Genomic DNA, 18,063 nt, shown 5'->3' on the forward strand with positions numbered 1-18,063 from the left:
CTTGATTCACTTTGAGTTGAGTTTTGTGCATGGTGAGAGATAAAGTTTAATTTCATTTTGTTACATGTGGATTTCCAGTTTTCCCAGCACCGTTTGTTGAAGAGGCTATCTTTTCTCTAATATATGTTTTTGGCACCTTTGTCTGAGGTAACTGTAATTATGTGGGTTTGTCTCTGTGTCCTCTATTCTGTGCCATTGGTCTACAGGTCTATTTTGGTGCCAATACCATGCTGTTTTGTTACTATTGCTCTGTAGTATAATTTAACGTTTGATAAAGTAATGCCACCAGCTTAACTCTTCCTGCTAAGGATTGCTTTGGCTATTCTGGGTCTCTTATTTTTCCAGATGAATTTCATGATTGCTTTTTCAGTTTCTATAAGGAATTTCATTGGGATTTTGATTGGGATTGCATTGAATCTGTATAGTGATTTTAGTAGTATGGTCACTTTGACAATATTAATGCTGCCTATCGAAGAACAAGGTAGATCTTTCCATCTTCTAAGGTCTTCTTTAATTTCTCTCTTTAGCATTCTGTAGTTTTCATTGTAGAGGTCTTTCACCTCTTTCGTTAATTTGATTCCCAAGTATTTTATTTTTTTGAGGCTATTGTAAATGGGGTAGTTTTCTTATTTTCTCTTTCTGAGAATTTGTCACTGATGTACAAAGGCATTTGCCTTTGATTTATTGCTGTTGATTTTATATCCTGCTACTTTGCTAAATTCATTTATTAGTTCTAGAAGATTTCTGGTAGAATTTTTTGGGTCTTCTAGGTATAGAATCATATCAGCAAATAGTGTTAATTTGAGTTTTTCTTTTCCTATCCATATCCCTTTAATTTCTTTTGTCTAATTGCTCTGGCTAGAGTTTCAAGAACTATGTTAAATAGAAGTGTTCCAGTTTTTACAGGGAAAGCTTTCAGTTGATCTCCATTTAGAATGATGTTGGCCTGGGGCTTAACATAGATAGCTTTTACAATGCTGAGATAAGTTCCTGATATCCCTAGTTTTTCTAGTATTTTGAACATGAAGGGGTGCTATATTTTGTTAAATGCATTTTCTGCATCTATTGAGACAATCATATGATTTTTATCTTTCAGTATATCAATGTGATGAATTACATCTATTGATTTCCATGTTGAACCAACCTTACATCCCTGGGATGAACCCTATTTGATCGTGGTGCACTATTTTTTAATGTTTTTGTATTTTATTTGCCAGAATTTGATTGAGAATTTTTGCATCTATATTCATTACAGATATTGGTCTGAAGTTTTCTTTCTTTGATGTGTCTTTTTTCTGGTTTTGGAATTATGGTGATATTGGTCTCATAGGATGTGTTGGCAATTCTGATTATAAAGTGGCAAAGACTTGAATTATATTTATGTTCTAGTGTTTTAAGGATGGCAGGGCTTGTGTGCAATGAAATTGGATATTTAGCTGAGGATATTTCTAAGCATACTGTTAGAGGAGCAGCTTATTTCTTCTTTCCTGCTTATAGTAAAATGCAAGAAGAGAGAAATTGAAGAAGGAAGTCTTAAGCAACAGTGAACCAGAAGTTAAAGTGTTGGAAAATTCTCTATTCATATTGCAAATAATGAGAAAGAAGGTTCTGAAGAAAGCATGAATAATGTGGCTGAATGACTATTTGATATGTTTAGTTTGAGTATAAACCCAGGATCTAATCAGTAATCCAAAGGAAAGCCTACATAGAAATAGGATTATACCAGCAGAATCACTGCCAGGTGGGACTAAAGGAAACAGACAACAGGATGAATGAAGTCTCTGAACAGGCGCTCTTCTTCAAGAAAAGTGAGAGGACACATAGGTAATTCAGAAACCATCAGGATTGCCACACCCATCATAGGCCATGGGGGCAGATCTAATTCCTTCTCTGTTGCAAAGGGTAATGTTGCCTTTCTAGTATTGAAGACTGTGATTCTGTTGCACACTGACTCAAGGAAGGTACCACTGCAGAAAGCAATGTGGCAGCCCCCTTTCTACTGTCCACAGTGGCATTGACAGGTTCCCACCTGGATAAAGGGGCGTAACCTACCTGAAGATGTGTAAAGGTGACATTGCCATCCTAGTGGGCCTGAACACCAGAGCATCAAGGCAAAGAGCCTCAAGATGTCATTCAGTTTGTCTTGTTAGATTTTGGTCTTGCTTGAAACCCATCACTCCTTCCTTATTTTATCTTTCCCCCTTTCAGAATGGGAATGGCTTTCCTATCCTGTCTTTTTTTTTTTTCTTGGAAGTACATTATTTGTTTGGTATCACAGGTTCATAGCTGGGGAGGAATTCTGCCTCAAGGTGAATGTATCTTCAGGATCACCCTTATCTGATTCAGATATTTAAATGAGACTTTTTGAGCTTTAGATTTTTGAATTGAAAGAGTTAAGACTTCATGGCTTGTCAGTATGAAATGATTATATTTTAATGTGAGAACATGAATTTGGGGCTGGGGTTGTGGCTCAGTGGTAAGCGCTTGCCTAGCAGTGTGAGGCCCTGGGTTTGATCCTCAGAACCACATAAAAAATAAATAAACAAAATAAAGGTATTGTGTACAGCTAAAAAAATAAATATTTTTTTTAAAAAGAAGAATAACATGAATTTTGGGTGCAGTAGGTAGAATGCTTGAATTGAATATTTGTTCACCCACAAATTCATATTTTCATATCCTATCCCCCAAAGTGGTTGTTATCAGGAGGTAGGGTCTTTGGGAGATAATGGGGTTGTGCTGGTATAACCCTCAGACATGATATTATTGCCTTTAAAAGAAGAAGCATGAGAGAAGTTATTTGTCTCTAGGCCACTTGAGGACACAATGAGATAGATGATGGCCATTTGCAACTAGGAAGAGGGTCTTCACCCATCATTATTCCTTTGATGCCTTGAGCTTGGATTCTCTTGCCTCCAAAACTGTGAGAAATAAATGTTTGTTGTTTACCACCCAGTCTATGGTGTTCTATTATAGTAGCTCAAACTGACTAAGACAAAGGGTGAAGGAGGTTAGTCTCTATAAGAAAAATAATTATCATAAAACATGGGAAGGCTGGGTGTGATGGGGTATGCCTGTAATCCCAGTGGCTTGGGAGATGGAGGCAGAAAGATCGAAAATTCAAAGCCAGCCTTAGCAACTTAGCAAGAACCTAAGAAATTTAGCAAGACCCTGTCTCTAAATAAAGCATCAGAAGGACTGGAAATGTGGCTCAATGGTTAAGCAACACTGGGTTCAATCCCTAGTACCAAAACAAAACAAAGAAAACAAAAACATGATAGAATATGGATTTGGCTCCTGGCTCTGTGGCCAGGTAGTTTTCAGAATTTCACTTGCTCCATCTGGAAAACAGGGAGCTTGATAATAATAGCTGTCATTTACTTATTATCTGTTTTGTACCTAGCTCTGGGCTAGGTGCTTTACCTTCATTGTCTAATCACAACAACCCTATGAGCTTCTAGTGTTATTCCATATTTCACAGGTGCAATAACTGAGGTTTGTTCAAGATCAATAATACAACCAAAAAATGTAATTGTGAAAGTGGTCTATATTTATATCTGAGGGTGTTCGTAGCTTCTGTTTTCACATTCTTTCATTTAGTCTAGGTTTTCTAGTTCTGTGCTGTCTGTTATGATACTCAATAGCTATTTAAAATTAATAACTCAGTTCCTCAGTCTTGTTAGACACATTTCAGGTGCTCAGTAGTGACATGTGGTGGTGCTACTGTATTAGGAAGGTCAGATACAGAACATCATTGAAGAAAGTTCTGTTACACAGTCCTCTGTCAGATAATCTCAGATTTATTTCAGCTTGTCTATCCTTTGGATCTCTCTGAATCTTTGGTGTCCCATAAAAGAGAATTTATAATTTTAATTTTTAGTCTTTTTAGTTAGGTGCAGGTCTGTTCCCACTGTGTATCTCATATTCACCAAGTTATGTGGTCTTTCCTACCAGGGCTGAAGTATAGCATCTTCACCAGCCCTTTTAAGAGTAAGAATGTACCATCCAGTAGGTATTACTTGAAATATTATGACAATCAATTTGGATAAAGAATATGAAAGTATCAAGACCTGAGAATAAAGGGCAATCTACTATATGTACTGCTACTGCCTGATAGCGAAATTGATATGGGCATTATTTGTAATGACTGGAATTCGAGCAAAGTGAGTTCTTTAGATAGTGCAACAATGCTAGATTCCACTAGTTCCAACTGGAGTCTTATTAATGATCAATTGGGAAAGGAAAAAATTGAAGGACAGAAGAACCTTCAAAAATTATAGTAACCACTTGGTAAATAACATTACAGTTGATATAGAACACTGCATAAAGAGGATGAGGTAGGTCATATGATATAAAAACCCTCATGCCTAATTTTTTTCAATTCCTGGATGAGACTAACAAGAGAAGAATAAGGATATGCTGCAGTGGTTATTCTTTTGTCAAAGAGGAGGGAAATTAATTCTGTTGTTTATTTTGTATGTCCAAGGCCTAGGCTGAGGATTTTACATATGCTGTCTTCCTTAATTCTCACAGCCAATCTGTGAGGTAGGTTTTTTTTTTTTTTAGTTGTCAATGGACCTTTATTTTATTTATTTTTATGTAGTGTTGAGAATTCAACACAGTGCCTCACACAAGTTAGGCAAGTACTTTGCCACTGAGCTACAACCCCAGCCCCAAGGTAGGATTTTTAATATCTGTTGTTGCAATGAAAGAAGGCTGAATATTCTCTCTGGTATGTGGGTGCTAACCCCCAATAAAGCAGGGTGGGGAGGGGAAGAAAAGAAGTTCATTGGATTAGACAAACAGGAATGGGGGGAAGACAGTGGGGATGGGACTAGGAACAACATAACAACATAACTTTCCTATGCTTATATATAAATACATGACACTGAAACTCCACATTGTGCACAACCACAAGAAAGGGATCCTGATTAGGATAAGTTATACCCCATGTATGTATAATATGTCCATAAATGATATACTGTCATATATATCTAAAAGGAACAAATAAGAACATAAAAAATGAATAGGAAATAAAGATATTCCTAGATAAACAAACCAAAACACACACACACACACACACACACACACACACACACACACACACGGAAAAGAAACTGAAACTCAGAAAAGTTAAATGCCTATCAGTCTATCAGTCTTCTTTTCTACTTCTTTATCAATGAAATCAACCTGTTCATCAACAAAGACTTAATTTAGAGTGAGTCATGTCTGTAGTAGACTATCTAGGATTATTTAAGTAGTGAAGTATCTCAGTAATGAAGTTTAAGACAGAAGAAAGAGCACTTAATTAAGCACCAAGAAATACTGCTTCTAGCCTACTTTTATGTGTTACCAATTTATTGCCTCTTGGTTAAAAATTCACCCTTCCCCACCTTCTTAGTGGTAATGTACAGAATTCTTTGAAGCATACCTCTTTTTTTAAAAATAAAGAGCATGTTGTTAAACTTTCTCAGTAAGGATACTGGAGGAACACTGCAGGAGGAAGGGGCTTTCTTGAAGTTTCCAGCAGCTGCATGGTAGCCTAGTGAAGTTGTGGTGAGGGCATTGCTGGAGCTCTGTCTCAGCCTCTCACCAATAATGCATGGTATCTCAGTGATGTTGAAGCTTCTGACTGACCTGGCAATAACCTGTTGCAGGCTTCTTTACATGGAAACAGGCTCTTCAAAGACCTTGTGCCCATTCTATCACCCAGTTTCCCTTTGTGTGCTCCACATATTGCCTTTCTGCTGGCTGAAGGGTTAAAATGGAGTTGTTGCTCCTCTGCTCTGCCCCCATATGTCTCTTTTTTCCTGGGGATACCTACTGAGCCAGGCTGTTCCTTTGAAGCTTTGCTGAAACCAGGAGTGTTCTTATCCTCTTTGCATACCTACTCAACTGGTTGCTGGTTGTTTGCCTGTGCTCTGCAGAATTTTCACCTTCTTACTTAGTGACTGTAGACTACCAAGCCAAACTGCAAACTTTGGTACTATCCAGTGAGAAAAGTATACTTTTTTCAATGAAGTCTGAACCACCATCCAAATTTGCCTTCCTTGAATACTTTCCCTTAGCCTTCGGTTCCCATGTAGATTTTCCATATATTTTATTTTATTAATTGCATTTAGTTAATTTCTCCTAACACATCCTATATCCTGATTGGGCATAGAGTGGTATATCCGGCACTGCTGCTAGCTCTCTTTGTGCCTTCACTGATAGTGGCAGGTGCTTATAGACTCAGGTGCATGTTCCAATTGAAACCTCAGCACAGCTCTTGAAGGTAGATGTTATTATCCCCCACTAACAGAGGACGGTAAGTTCAGTGAGTATAGTATCTAAGGTCATTCAGCCAGAGAGTGGCAGATTTTGGATTTGAATTCAAAAAGGAAAGAAGGAAGGAGAGAAGGAAGGGATAGAATAACAGAGAATTCTGAGAGCTAATAGATAACACATTCTGAATAAACTCATCCTGTTGTTCAACTAGGATTAACCTCTTCAAGTGGTACTGATGCTGGCACCACATAAAATAATAAATGTCTCAGAGGAAATTTGTCAAAGTGTGATGGGACAGGCATTCTTCTCTATTGTGCTCTATAGGGACATATTTCAGTTGTTGGTCAGGGATGGTTTTGCTGGCTAATGCAAGTCACTCTGTTTACAGGGTCCATTTGCAGGCTAATAAACTCTGTTGTCAGTTCAACTTGAGTGGCTAGGTCCCAGTGGATAGACACTCTGAATAAGTAGAATCTCAGAAGGCTATTTTGTAACTGAGTCATTTCATAAAGACAACAGTTCCCATGAACTGTGAGCCAATCCTGTGATGCTTGGGCACCAGCTTCTCTTCTACGGTAACTTCTAAATGGCTGTCAGATGGTTGGCTTCCCAAGCATGGAGTCATGGCACAGATGAGCTCACAGGTATCATCTCAATCAGAGGCTTTTATGTTCAGGCAGAAACTGTTTGGGTGGGGCTTCTAACTCTTACTTCAGCCAGAGCACTTTCCCTTGGATCTGTTTTATATAGTGGGTTTGGGGGGTAACAATTCTTTTAAAATAGAACTCTGTTGGTCAAAATATATTTGTGAACCACCTTTTTGTGCTGGAATCTGAAATTTTTTCTGATTAAATATAAATATTTCTTTCAACCTATTTATGGCAGTTTGGGTATTTATGCAATGAGATTGGCATATTTTTTTTTTCAATTCTAATGTGGTACCTACAATTTTGTCAGATTAATTCCATTAATTTAAAAAAAATCCTAATTTTGGGGGGGTGCTGGGGCTGGGGCTCAGTGGTAGAGCATTCACCTAGCATGTGCGAGGTGCTAGGTTTGATCCTCAGCACCACATAAAAATAAATAAATAAATAAAATAAAGATATCGTGTCCAACTACAACTAAAAAATTTTTAAAATTTCTTTAAGTTTTTGGAAAAAAATGGTGTTTAGTCTTTCTATTCTAAAAATTGAAATTATATTACATACATATACATTTGCATATGATTAAAAATAAAATAGTACTCTTGGATCTATAAAGAAAATCAATAGTCTTCCATTCCTCATTATCCAGAAGCATCCATTTTTACCCATTTTATTTATTCTTATGTTAGTTGCTTTCATAGTTTATAAACACACACACATATACATACATACATACACACACACACACACACACACACACACATATATATATGTATATTTCATTCAGGGTATTAAACTCAGGAGTGCTTTACTATGGAGCTACACCCCCAGCCCTTTTTTATCTTAAGACAGGATCTCTCCATGTTGCTAAGGCTGACCTTGAACTTGCGATCCTCCTGCCTCATTCTCCCAAGATGTTGGGATTATAGCTGTGCCCTATTGCCCCTGGTACCATATTTTATATAACTTTAGAAATTATTTCTTCCTTCTGTGAATATAGATTATTGCCCATACTTCCCTGTTTTTCTTCTCTTCCAGTATTTGTTGATTATAATATAAATTTGATTTTTCTATTGATTACCTCTGTTACTTCAAATGATATACTTAAACCTTTATTTCTTACCCTATCAACTTTTGACTGTAGCTTTATAAGATGATTCTATTAGCATCTTTATGTTCCTTTACCTTCTTTTAGCCCTTGACTTTTGTCAACCATCCCTTTACTTTTCACTATTAGGGCTTAGTAACTCTTTGATTCTAGTCTGGAACCTTAATGAAATCTTCTTGATGGTTACTATTGGGCTCATTTTACAGTGGCAAATCCAGGATTTGATGCTGTTTCTTGGTTACAAGTCCAAAAACTTCAACATATGTTAATTAGGTTAATATACCTGTTAATTTCTGGTGGCTAGGCGAGGTCAAGGATAATCTCCTTCTTTACCTTGTGCTGCTAATTTTTTGGTCTACTAGGCTTAGAATTATTTTTCCACCTAGCCTAGACTCTTTTTTGGTTTGCTCCTTCTCTGTATCTCCCTCCTTTCAGGAGTCTCAATATATGAAAAAAACTTTAAAATATTTTTTAGTTGTACATGGACATAATCCCTTTATTTTATTTATGTCTATGTGGTGCTGAAGATCGAAGCCAGTGCCTCACACATGCTCAGCAAACGCTCTACCACTGAGCCACAAACCCAGCCCCCTATGGGAATTTTTGAGTCTGCCCCCATGTGTAAATTTTAGCTATTACTTGATTCGCAGAACCCTTCCTGCCACTGTCTCCTTTCCCACTACCATTCAACTTCCCCCACCCCCCAAGCCAAGAACAAGGAGGACAAACAAGGCTCAGTCTAGCTGTGTTCATAATGAGTCTTTCATTCAGCAGTGTGGAATGCTGGACTGTCCACTAGGGATGGCAGAATAAAAACTCAGTCATCCCCTCTAGACACATGACAGGGAGAGTATTTGTACCCTTTGATTCATATTTTTTGAGTCTTGTCAGAGTTGCCCACAGTATGATGTTTTCAGTCCTTTTTCAAGGATGCCCTTGCCAGAGAGGAACAACCACTGAATCGGGTCTTTGTATGGTTTCTGGTGGGACCAGGGCCAAATTGTCTGAGTCAGACATCTGAGTCTGCATTTAACCCACTTCTTGGAGAGTTGGAGCTGATGTGGAAGCTATGCTATAGTGTGTTCTTACCCAACAGATGGGAGGCAAGAGGGCACTGACAGAAGGACACAGGCTTGTCAGTCTTGTTTCTGTTTCTTTTCCACAAACAGAGATCATAGAAGGAACTTTTTGTAAAGAACCTGCTCTGGAGGTAGATGAGAGTGAAAAAAAAATATAAAAGGTGGAACAAGGCACAAACCTGGCAGTGGGATAGATGAAGCCAAACGTGTTTGTCTTGGCCAGTTTTCCCAAAGGCCATTGCATGCCATGGGATAGAGGAGAAGGAAGCAGCAGCAAATGACCCCATTGACAGTTTCTAAGAATTTGAATTTCAGATTTTCCCATGTTTGGATGTCTGTGGATACTTCAGTGCATTCGAAGGGAAAGTCAAGTAGTCAACGTGACTGAAGCTAAGCTCTATCACAGCAATCTTTGAATGATTTTCTTTTTTTATTTTCCATGTTAGGCAGGTAATGTGCCAATGTTGTAACAAAGTTTAGAGGGAGGCACATCTCACACAATAGCGTGAACACCCAATCATCACACTTATGAACTGAAGGATCTCTTAGAATGATTTTCAAGTCAACAACAAACACTTTACAAGCTTTATAATAATAATTGTTGTTGATTAGTACTTACTGTATGCTATCTTAGTTAAGTAGTATTATCCAAATCTCCAAAATGAGGGTGTCAAGACCCATAATGACCAAATAACTTGTTCAAAGACACATAGACACATAGTTATTAACAGAAGAAAGCTTCAAGCAGAATTTTAAAATTTATTTTACTTTTTAATTTTAATTAATTATTTTATTTTAAAAATATTTTTTGTAGATAGACACAATATCTTTATTTATTTATTTTTTTATGTGGTGCTGAGGATCAAACCCAGTACCTCACATGAACGAGGCAAATGCTCTACCACTGAGCTATAACCCCAGCCCTTAATTTATTCTTTTATTCCTGAGACTGTGCTCTCTCAAATATACTGAATTCTGAACTCAGTTTTTTGGGACTGCTGTGGGAGGGTGAATAAAGGATTAAAAATAACTATTAACAATTAAGTGGGTGAATTTTGTGAATTAAGTGGGTGGATTCACCAACATTATGGTGAGTTTTCATTACTTTATAGAAATGAGAAAAAATGGACTAGAAGTTGAGTTATCCATCACATGGATGAATCTGGTAAGCATATGGTTGTGGGAAAAAAAATCCCAAATGCTTACCTGCTATAAGACTCAATTTCTATAAAGTTCAAAAATAGGCAAAACTAAGTGATGGTGTTAGAAAGAAGGAAAGTTGTTGCCCCAGATAGGGGTGCTACTAAAAAAAATGGGACCAAAGGGGGCCTCTGAAAGTGATGATTATAATTTGTATTTTGATCTGGGAGCTGATAATATGGGTGTTTTTAGATTATAAAAATTCATTGAGATTTGTGTGGAGTATTTTTCAGAGCATGTATTTTTTTTTAAATTAAAGAATATTAAAAACATCTTCTTGGAAGCACATCTTCCACCACAAGTGTAGTGTGTATGTATAAACAAAGAAGCAGTGGCTGAGGGAAACTTTGTGGGTTTATCTTCCTTGTTATCTTCCTGTAGGGCCTTCCTTCTCTGTTATGACTTTCCCTCCTTTTCACCTCATATGTGAATTTCCTTGAGCAATATGCAGTAATGCTTTACATAGGATAGTGGATCAGACTGCAGATTCTGGAGCAAGACTTACCTGTGTTTGTATGTTGGCTCTTCAGCCTACTAGTTGTTGGGTTTTAGGCATGTCACCTAACTTCTCTAGGCCTCCGTTTCCTTTTCTATAATATGGGATACATTGTAGTCCATGCTGAGTGTCCCTAATTGAAGAAACAGAAATCTGAAATGCTTAAAAATTAAAAAAAATTGAGCACTGTCCTAATTCTACAAATGGAAAATTCCACACCTGACCCCATGGACTGGGTTATAGTCATTATGCAGACATATGAGAAATATCATATAAAATTACCTTCAGTCTATGTGTCTAAGGTGTATATGAATAATAAATCAATTTTATACTTAGACGTTGTTCCCATCCCCAAGATATCTTATTATGTATGTGCAGATTTTATTCCAAAATTGAGAATAATCAGCAATCCAAAATACTTCTGATAATAAGCCTCTCAGATAAGAGATTCTCAATCTGTAACAACCTTATGGTGTTGCTGTGAAGATTTAAAAGACATTAATATGCCTAAATGCTTAAAACTGTATCTCACACATAGTTAGCATTATAACAGTATTAGCTTTTCATATTTATAAAAATGGACTGATTCTGTTTGTTTTGTATCTTTCCTTTCTGCACTCTTGTAGTTATGATGTTCGTTTAAAAAATATTTATTTTTTAGTTGTAGTTGGACACACTACCTTTATTTTATTTATTTATATGTGGTGCTGAGGATCGAACACAGGGCCTTGCATGTACTAGCTGAGCACTCTACAACTAAGCCACAACCCCAGCCCATGATATTCATTTTTGTTCATATATTTATCATTTTATTTTTGCTGTTGTATAGTATTCAATCATCAGATTATACATAGTACATGAAGTAAGTACAATTCAGAAAATCAAGAGTCAGATGTTTTCTGTCATATGAAGAAATTACAGAGAAATGGGAATAAAAAGGGATCGCACAAAAATAAAAAAGAACAATAGTGTAGAGGAAGGGGATCAAGAGAGAAGGAAGAGGAGAGGGAAAGGGGAGATACTAGAGAATGAAATAGACCTTGATTTCTTTAACCTTGATTCTGTTGATTGATGAGTTGGTTGCTTCCAATTTTTACAGTAGGACAGACGTTACTCTTGTGAAAGTGTTTCCCATGTATTCTTGTGCATGTTTGAAAGTTTTTCAGGGTATATTCCCAGAAAAGGAATTTCTGTGTTATAGGATCTATGCATCTTTACTAGATTTATTGCCAAATTGATGTTTAAATTTGTTGTACCAATTTATATCATCACTCATCACTGGCAGTTTAAAATAATTATTTTTGTGCTTGACATCTGAGGACAATATATGCTAATTCAGAAAGACCAAGAAAGTTTGTTTCAGTAAATGTTTACTGTATCTCTGTAGATGGAAGAAAGCAAGGTGCACGTGGATGACTAATGTGGTCATATCATTGGTAAGATCCTTTTATAGGGTAATTTTCCCCTGAAAAATAGAAAAGTGGTCACATTTAACCTGAAGAATGAAGAGTTAAGAGGAAATATCATCCTGATTGTCAGTGATAAAGAATGGACTGTGATTTAGGGAAGGATCACATCTGGTTTCCATTTCCTTTGACGTCCTTCAGTAAAGCAGAAAAAAAAAATTGCATCAGAGAACAGACACACCAAATTTTTTTTGTCTCTTCTGCAACCAAAGTTAGACTTTTATCTTTCTCTTCTCCTTACCCAGTGCGCTTTCCACTAGAACTGTTTGAAAGCATTTTTGTAATTACATGGGTGATCTTACTCAAATGAGCTGTGCCCATGTGAGCTTGTAACTATTTCTCATATCAGCTGGCTTCAAAGTCACCTCTGAAGTACTAGGAGAGCCAGGGAATCAAGAGCACAACCCTTTGAATTGGATTGTAATTTTAGGATTCCCTGTTTGAGTAAAAGTTCAAAATGTTCTATATGTGACTTGGCTACTAGAGTCGATTCTATCCACATGTGGGTACTGCACACTTAAAAAATTTCTAATGTAACCAAGGAACTAAATTTGAAATTTTATTTAATTTTTATAAAGTTAAATTATTGCCTGTGGCTGTTGCCTCTTGTCTAGGTCTAATAAGTATTATAAAATATTTTATAGATAGAGCATTGACGGGGGACTCACATTTATTCAATGCTAACTATGCATCAGGACCTATATTGTCAAGCCCTATATAATGCCTATGAAAAAGATAGTATATTTTATAGATGAGCAAAGCAGGGATCAGAGAGGAGAAGAATTTACCCAAAGTCACACAGGCTGCAAAACACCCAAGCCAGGATTTAAATCCAGGACTGTTTTGTTTCTTTTTTTTCTTTTTTGATACTGCAGATAATACCCAGGAGTGCTTTACTACTGAGCCATATCCCAGCCCTTTTAATTTTTTATTTTGAGACAAGGTCTCACTAAGTTGCTTAGGGCCTGCTAAGTTGCGGAGATGGGTTTGAAATTGTGATCCTCCCGCCTTAGCCTCCCAAGCCAATGGGATTATAGGCATGTGCCACATGCTGGCGAGGACCCTCTGATTTCTTCAGTTTTAAAGACCATATTATATCCTGAATAGTGTGGTATAATTTTGTTCCTGTTACTGGCTCCAGCTATACATGAGAAAAATTTTAAATTACCTAACAGATAATTACAAATTTTTACTGTTAGTTTCATTAACAAAGGGTTTGTGGAGCTTCAGTATATTAAGATTCCAAGGACTTTCACAGTGACTTTCTCTAGTAGTATGTTCAGGAAGAGTAGTAAGTGACTGGGAACAAAGTGATAGAGTGAGTAAATAAGGCTTTTTGTTAGCTCACATCCGAAACTCATTCCTAACAATGCATTAGATAATATATTAGGAAAAAGAACTAACAGGATGTATATAACGATGATCCTTGAAGCATTATGGCTCAACTTATGATTTTTCAGCTTTATGATAGTGAAAAAAGCAATGGGCATTCAATAGAAACCTTCTAGAAATACTTTAAATTTTGAATTTTGATCTTTTCCCATGAGGAGAAACAATCAATATTCTACCCTGTATTGTGCTGCTAAACTTTAATGGGCAGTGGGTAAGGTGTAGTAAATGCATCTTGACAATGTTTTCAACCAATGATGGGTTTACAAGGACATAAGCCCATCAGAAGTCTAGAAGTATCTATCTATCTATCTATCTATCTATGTATGTATCTATCCATTCATTTTAGGAATCAGTCATGTGATTGTGGGGGTGGGCAAGTCCAAATTTGTAGGGCATGCTGGAGATTCATGGAAGAATTGATGTTGCAGCTCAGATATGAAGGCATTCCTTCTTCTTCAGGTCACTTTAGCCTTTTCTTTCCTCCTAAAGCCTTTGACTACTGGGGTGAGGCCTACATACTTCTGAATGATAATCTGCTTTACTTGAATTTATTCAAATGTTAATCTCATCTAAATATCACCTTCACAGCAATCCCAGACTAGTATATTATGAAATATCTGGATACTGTGGACTAGCCAAGTTGAAAATAATATTAGCTATCAAATACCAAAAGAACATTTGTTGTTTTTCCAAGGTTCAGTCACTGGGCTCTAGGTCTTATCTCTGCAATTCTCTTAGACTTTGCCTAAGGTCCTAAGATGGCTGTCACAGATCAACATATCACATTGTCACACATTAGCAGCCCAGACAGGATGTAAGGAAAAGGGCTTATTTCACAAATCATTTTTTTTCTTTTATCCAGAAAGGAAAATATCTTCCCAAAGCTGCCAGCAGACTTTCCTTGATACCTCATTGGCAACAGCTGAGTTGTGGGTCAACTCTTATGTCAATAATTGGCAAAGACAAATGAATGAGAATACTCAGACTTAGGATACTTGGCTCAAGAGAGAGACACACTTACCTTGAGAACATTGCTTGCCTGCCCAATATGTGAAGAAATAGGAAGAAGAAGGATGGCTGTTAAGTTGGCTATGAACAGTGACTGTCATCATGGCCTTTTGAGAATGGAGATATTGGACTCTAACCAGCATCCCTTGGAATATACTCAAAGGGCGTGAAAGAGAAAAAATCTGGTTTTCTGTCTTGAGTACTTTACTATAGTAATCACAGAGGAGCTTTTCCCATATCCTGTTTTCCAAAGAGATATTACATTGAAGACTTGGTGAAGGGCTGTGGCTCCTTGCAAGGTCCAACAGGAAGTTAGTGCCAGAATTAGGAATAGACACTATTTTCTTCTGACTCCTTCCTTTGTATTGTTTGGATCACATTTCATCTTGCAGCAAATCTTAAGCACTTTAAGAACTTATATGGAAATGCTTGCTACCTATATAATATAGACCTATTGTGTTTTTCTAATTTAAATTATTATTATCCAGTTTATATTGTAGTTTACATTTAGCACAAGATACCTTTAATGTTATGATTTGAAACTCATTTTACATGAGGGACCTGAACCCTAAAATATAAAGTGACCAAAGGGCACCATTTTTTAGTGAGGGAAAATGAGGCCTAAACCCAAATCACCTGACTCCTACTCAGATAATCACACCTTTCTTCAAAGATATTCCATAATTGAATATTTTAGACATAGCTCTTTTTTCTATTTATACACTAAAAACCTAAAATCTTGATCCCCAACACGTTAAACAAAATAAACCCAAAATACTTTGTAATCTTATGAGCAGACTTAAAACTTTGAATAGTGGTATAGTGCTGAGATAATTTTCTAGGCTGAAAGGCATTCCTTTGAATACTCTTTTCTGAATTAATATTTTTTTCAGGTGGAATTGGATGTACTTTTTCAGTTTCCTTAGCTGAAGAAGAGAAAAGGAGTGACTGCAAAGTTTATTATAAAGTTCTATGAATAATATAAGCCAAGACTAGAACCTAATGAGGTCTCCAGATGGCCATTCCAAAAGCCAAGGGATATATTTCTAAATTAATAGATTTCTAAGCCAATAGCTATACAGACAACTTTGTTCATAGAATGTTCTATTTACTTGCCTGTGTTTAACCAAATAATTTATTTGAGAGTTTTGTCTTTTTACTGGCACTATGTTATCAGGCACAATAGTCCTGGAGGAGGTCCATCTTCCAAAGCCAGACTTCTGCTGAAAAAACTCCCTAGGGTAGCATGTCCAGAGCTAATTTTTGCTTATTTATTTGTATAGCTTAGTGTGTTTGAGAAAAATACACATAGCTGCTTCTTACATTCTTTGACGCTTAGAAGAGTTTGCATTATCAGACAATAAGGGAAAATAGTCTTAAACCCCATCCAGAAATTTGTTTATTTATTTTGACATGCTGAGGATTGAACCCAGGGCTTTACTCATGCTAAACATGTGCTCTTAGTGCTACTGAGTTACACCCCAGCTGCACCTACCAGAATTTTATAGCCAAATGGAAATGTTTCGGTATGATGTTTAAAAACATTTTCTTTATTTCCTTGAGTATGTCAAGGATGGTTGTCATCAGTATTATCACTGTCCCTATCAAACATTCAATATATGTTAAGTAGGGCTGGGAATGTAGCTCTGTGGTAGAGTGCTTGCCTATCATGAGAGAGGCCATGGGTTCTCTCTCCCTAGAATCACAAAGCCAAAAAGCAAGTAATATGTGTTAAGGATTTATCATACATTACATCTTTTGTCTCTTGCAACAATCCTGATGTATATCACAATTTAATTTGGACTACAATCTATAGTCCTTTAAGAAATTTATCATGCTGAGCATGGGGGTGCACTCCTGTAATCCCACCAGTGTGGGAGGCTGAGGCAAGAGGATCACAAGTATGAAGCCAGCCTCAGCCACTTAGTGAGGCCCTAAGCAACTTAGTGAGATCCTGTGTCAAAATAAAAATGGGCTGAGGATATGGCTTAGTGGTTGAGTACCCTTGGGTTCAATCCTGGTACAAAAAACAGAAAAGAAAAAAAAGAAATTTATCATGGCCATAAAATACTTTTCTGAGAGCCCCGGAAAACCTTCCCATGTGCCATCTATTAAAAGAATAATAACAGCAAATCAATTTAAACCTCAGTGGCAATAAGCATTTATTTGTAGCTCATATATCTGTGCATTGGCTGTAATGACTATTTACCAGAGTTAGATTTGATAGAGCTTGGCTCAGGTCCTGAGTTCCTTCTAGGTCTGTCCATGTGTCTATTTTTCAAGGACCGGGAACTCCCCAAAGCATGTTGTTCTCACAATGATGGCAGCAATGTATGATGGGTAAGTAGAGACATGCCAGGTCCTTTAAACTAGACTCATAGCTGGCACATTGTCTCTTCCTCACAAATTCAATTCACTAAAACAAGTGATATGGCCAGGCCCGATGTCAGTAAGGAAGTGAAATATTTTTTTCTTCTAGCATGGAACCTGCAGTGTCACCTGACAAAAATACATGGATGGCGGTAGGATTTAGGAACAATAATTAAATCCACCATTCTTTGGCTGAAGGTCAGTGGTGATGAAGAGTCAGAATAGAGATCCAGAAACAATGTTTTGATGGAGACTGACAGGCTTAGTGGGAAGAGGGTTGGGGTCAGGAGCTCGGTATTTGAGTTCTCACCCTGATAGTTTTTTGATAGATCTTGAGCAAAACTCATTTTTCCTCACAATAGTTCAACATTAAGGGTCTACATAATTTCTTCATTTAGTATTTTCATTTTCTAGAAAAAACAATACTAGATTAGAAGGGATGAACTGATTAACCTAAGTTCAAATAGCTAGGTGGAAACATAGCCAAGACTAGAACCTAGTGTTTATTTTAATTCCTAAGTCTTCCTCACTACAGAAGAAAAGGTAATAATTGGGGGTGGAATGGGGAGAGGTTTCACCTCTTCTCCTTTCCTCATGAAATTAAGGCTGTATTTCTGTGATTGCAATTCCTTCATTGCCATGTTCATCTGTTTTCTATTTCTTCCTAGGACTGAACAAGGGGAGGAAGGGCAAAATCATCATAGCAAAATTCAAAGTTCAAGTTGTGGAATTATTTCCTGCATGTAATACTATTTAAATGTTTTATATTAGTAGGGAAAATTGGTAGCATTACTGTCCCCAGAGATCTGAGATGCATTTGTTGTTATGTGATATTTTAAGTGTAGTTATTTCTGGAAGTAGCGTAGTGGGCTAGATATGGTTCCCAGCCCCTCTTCAGTTTATTTTATATATATATATATATATATATATATATATATATATATATATATATATATACATACATACATACATACATACATATATATATATGCTTATTTGTCAAATGTTCATGGAGTACACATTTGATGACAGGTAT

The 18,063-nt window shown here is 36.7% G+C and overlaps 1 protein-coding gene across 1 annotated transcript in view; it reads left to right on the plus strand.

Moving 5' to 3' along the window:
• The window catches only part of OPHN1 (oligophrenin 1), a 388,053-nt gene that overhangs the window by 146,178 nt on the left and 223,812 nt on the right, over positions 1-18,063 (plus strand). The gene's annotated exons all lie outside the window — the stretch shown is intronic.

The sequence above is a fragment of the Spermophilus citellus genome, assembly GCF_964194105.1.
Source record: "Spermophilus citellus genome assembly, chromosome: X".
Classification (NCBI taxonomy): Eukaryota; Metazoa; Chordata; class Mammalia; order Rodentia; family Sciuridae; genus Spermophilus; species Spermophilus citellus.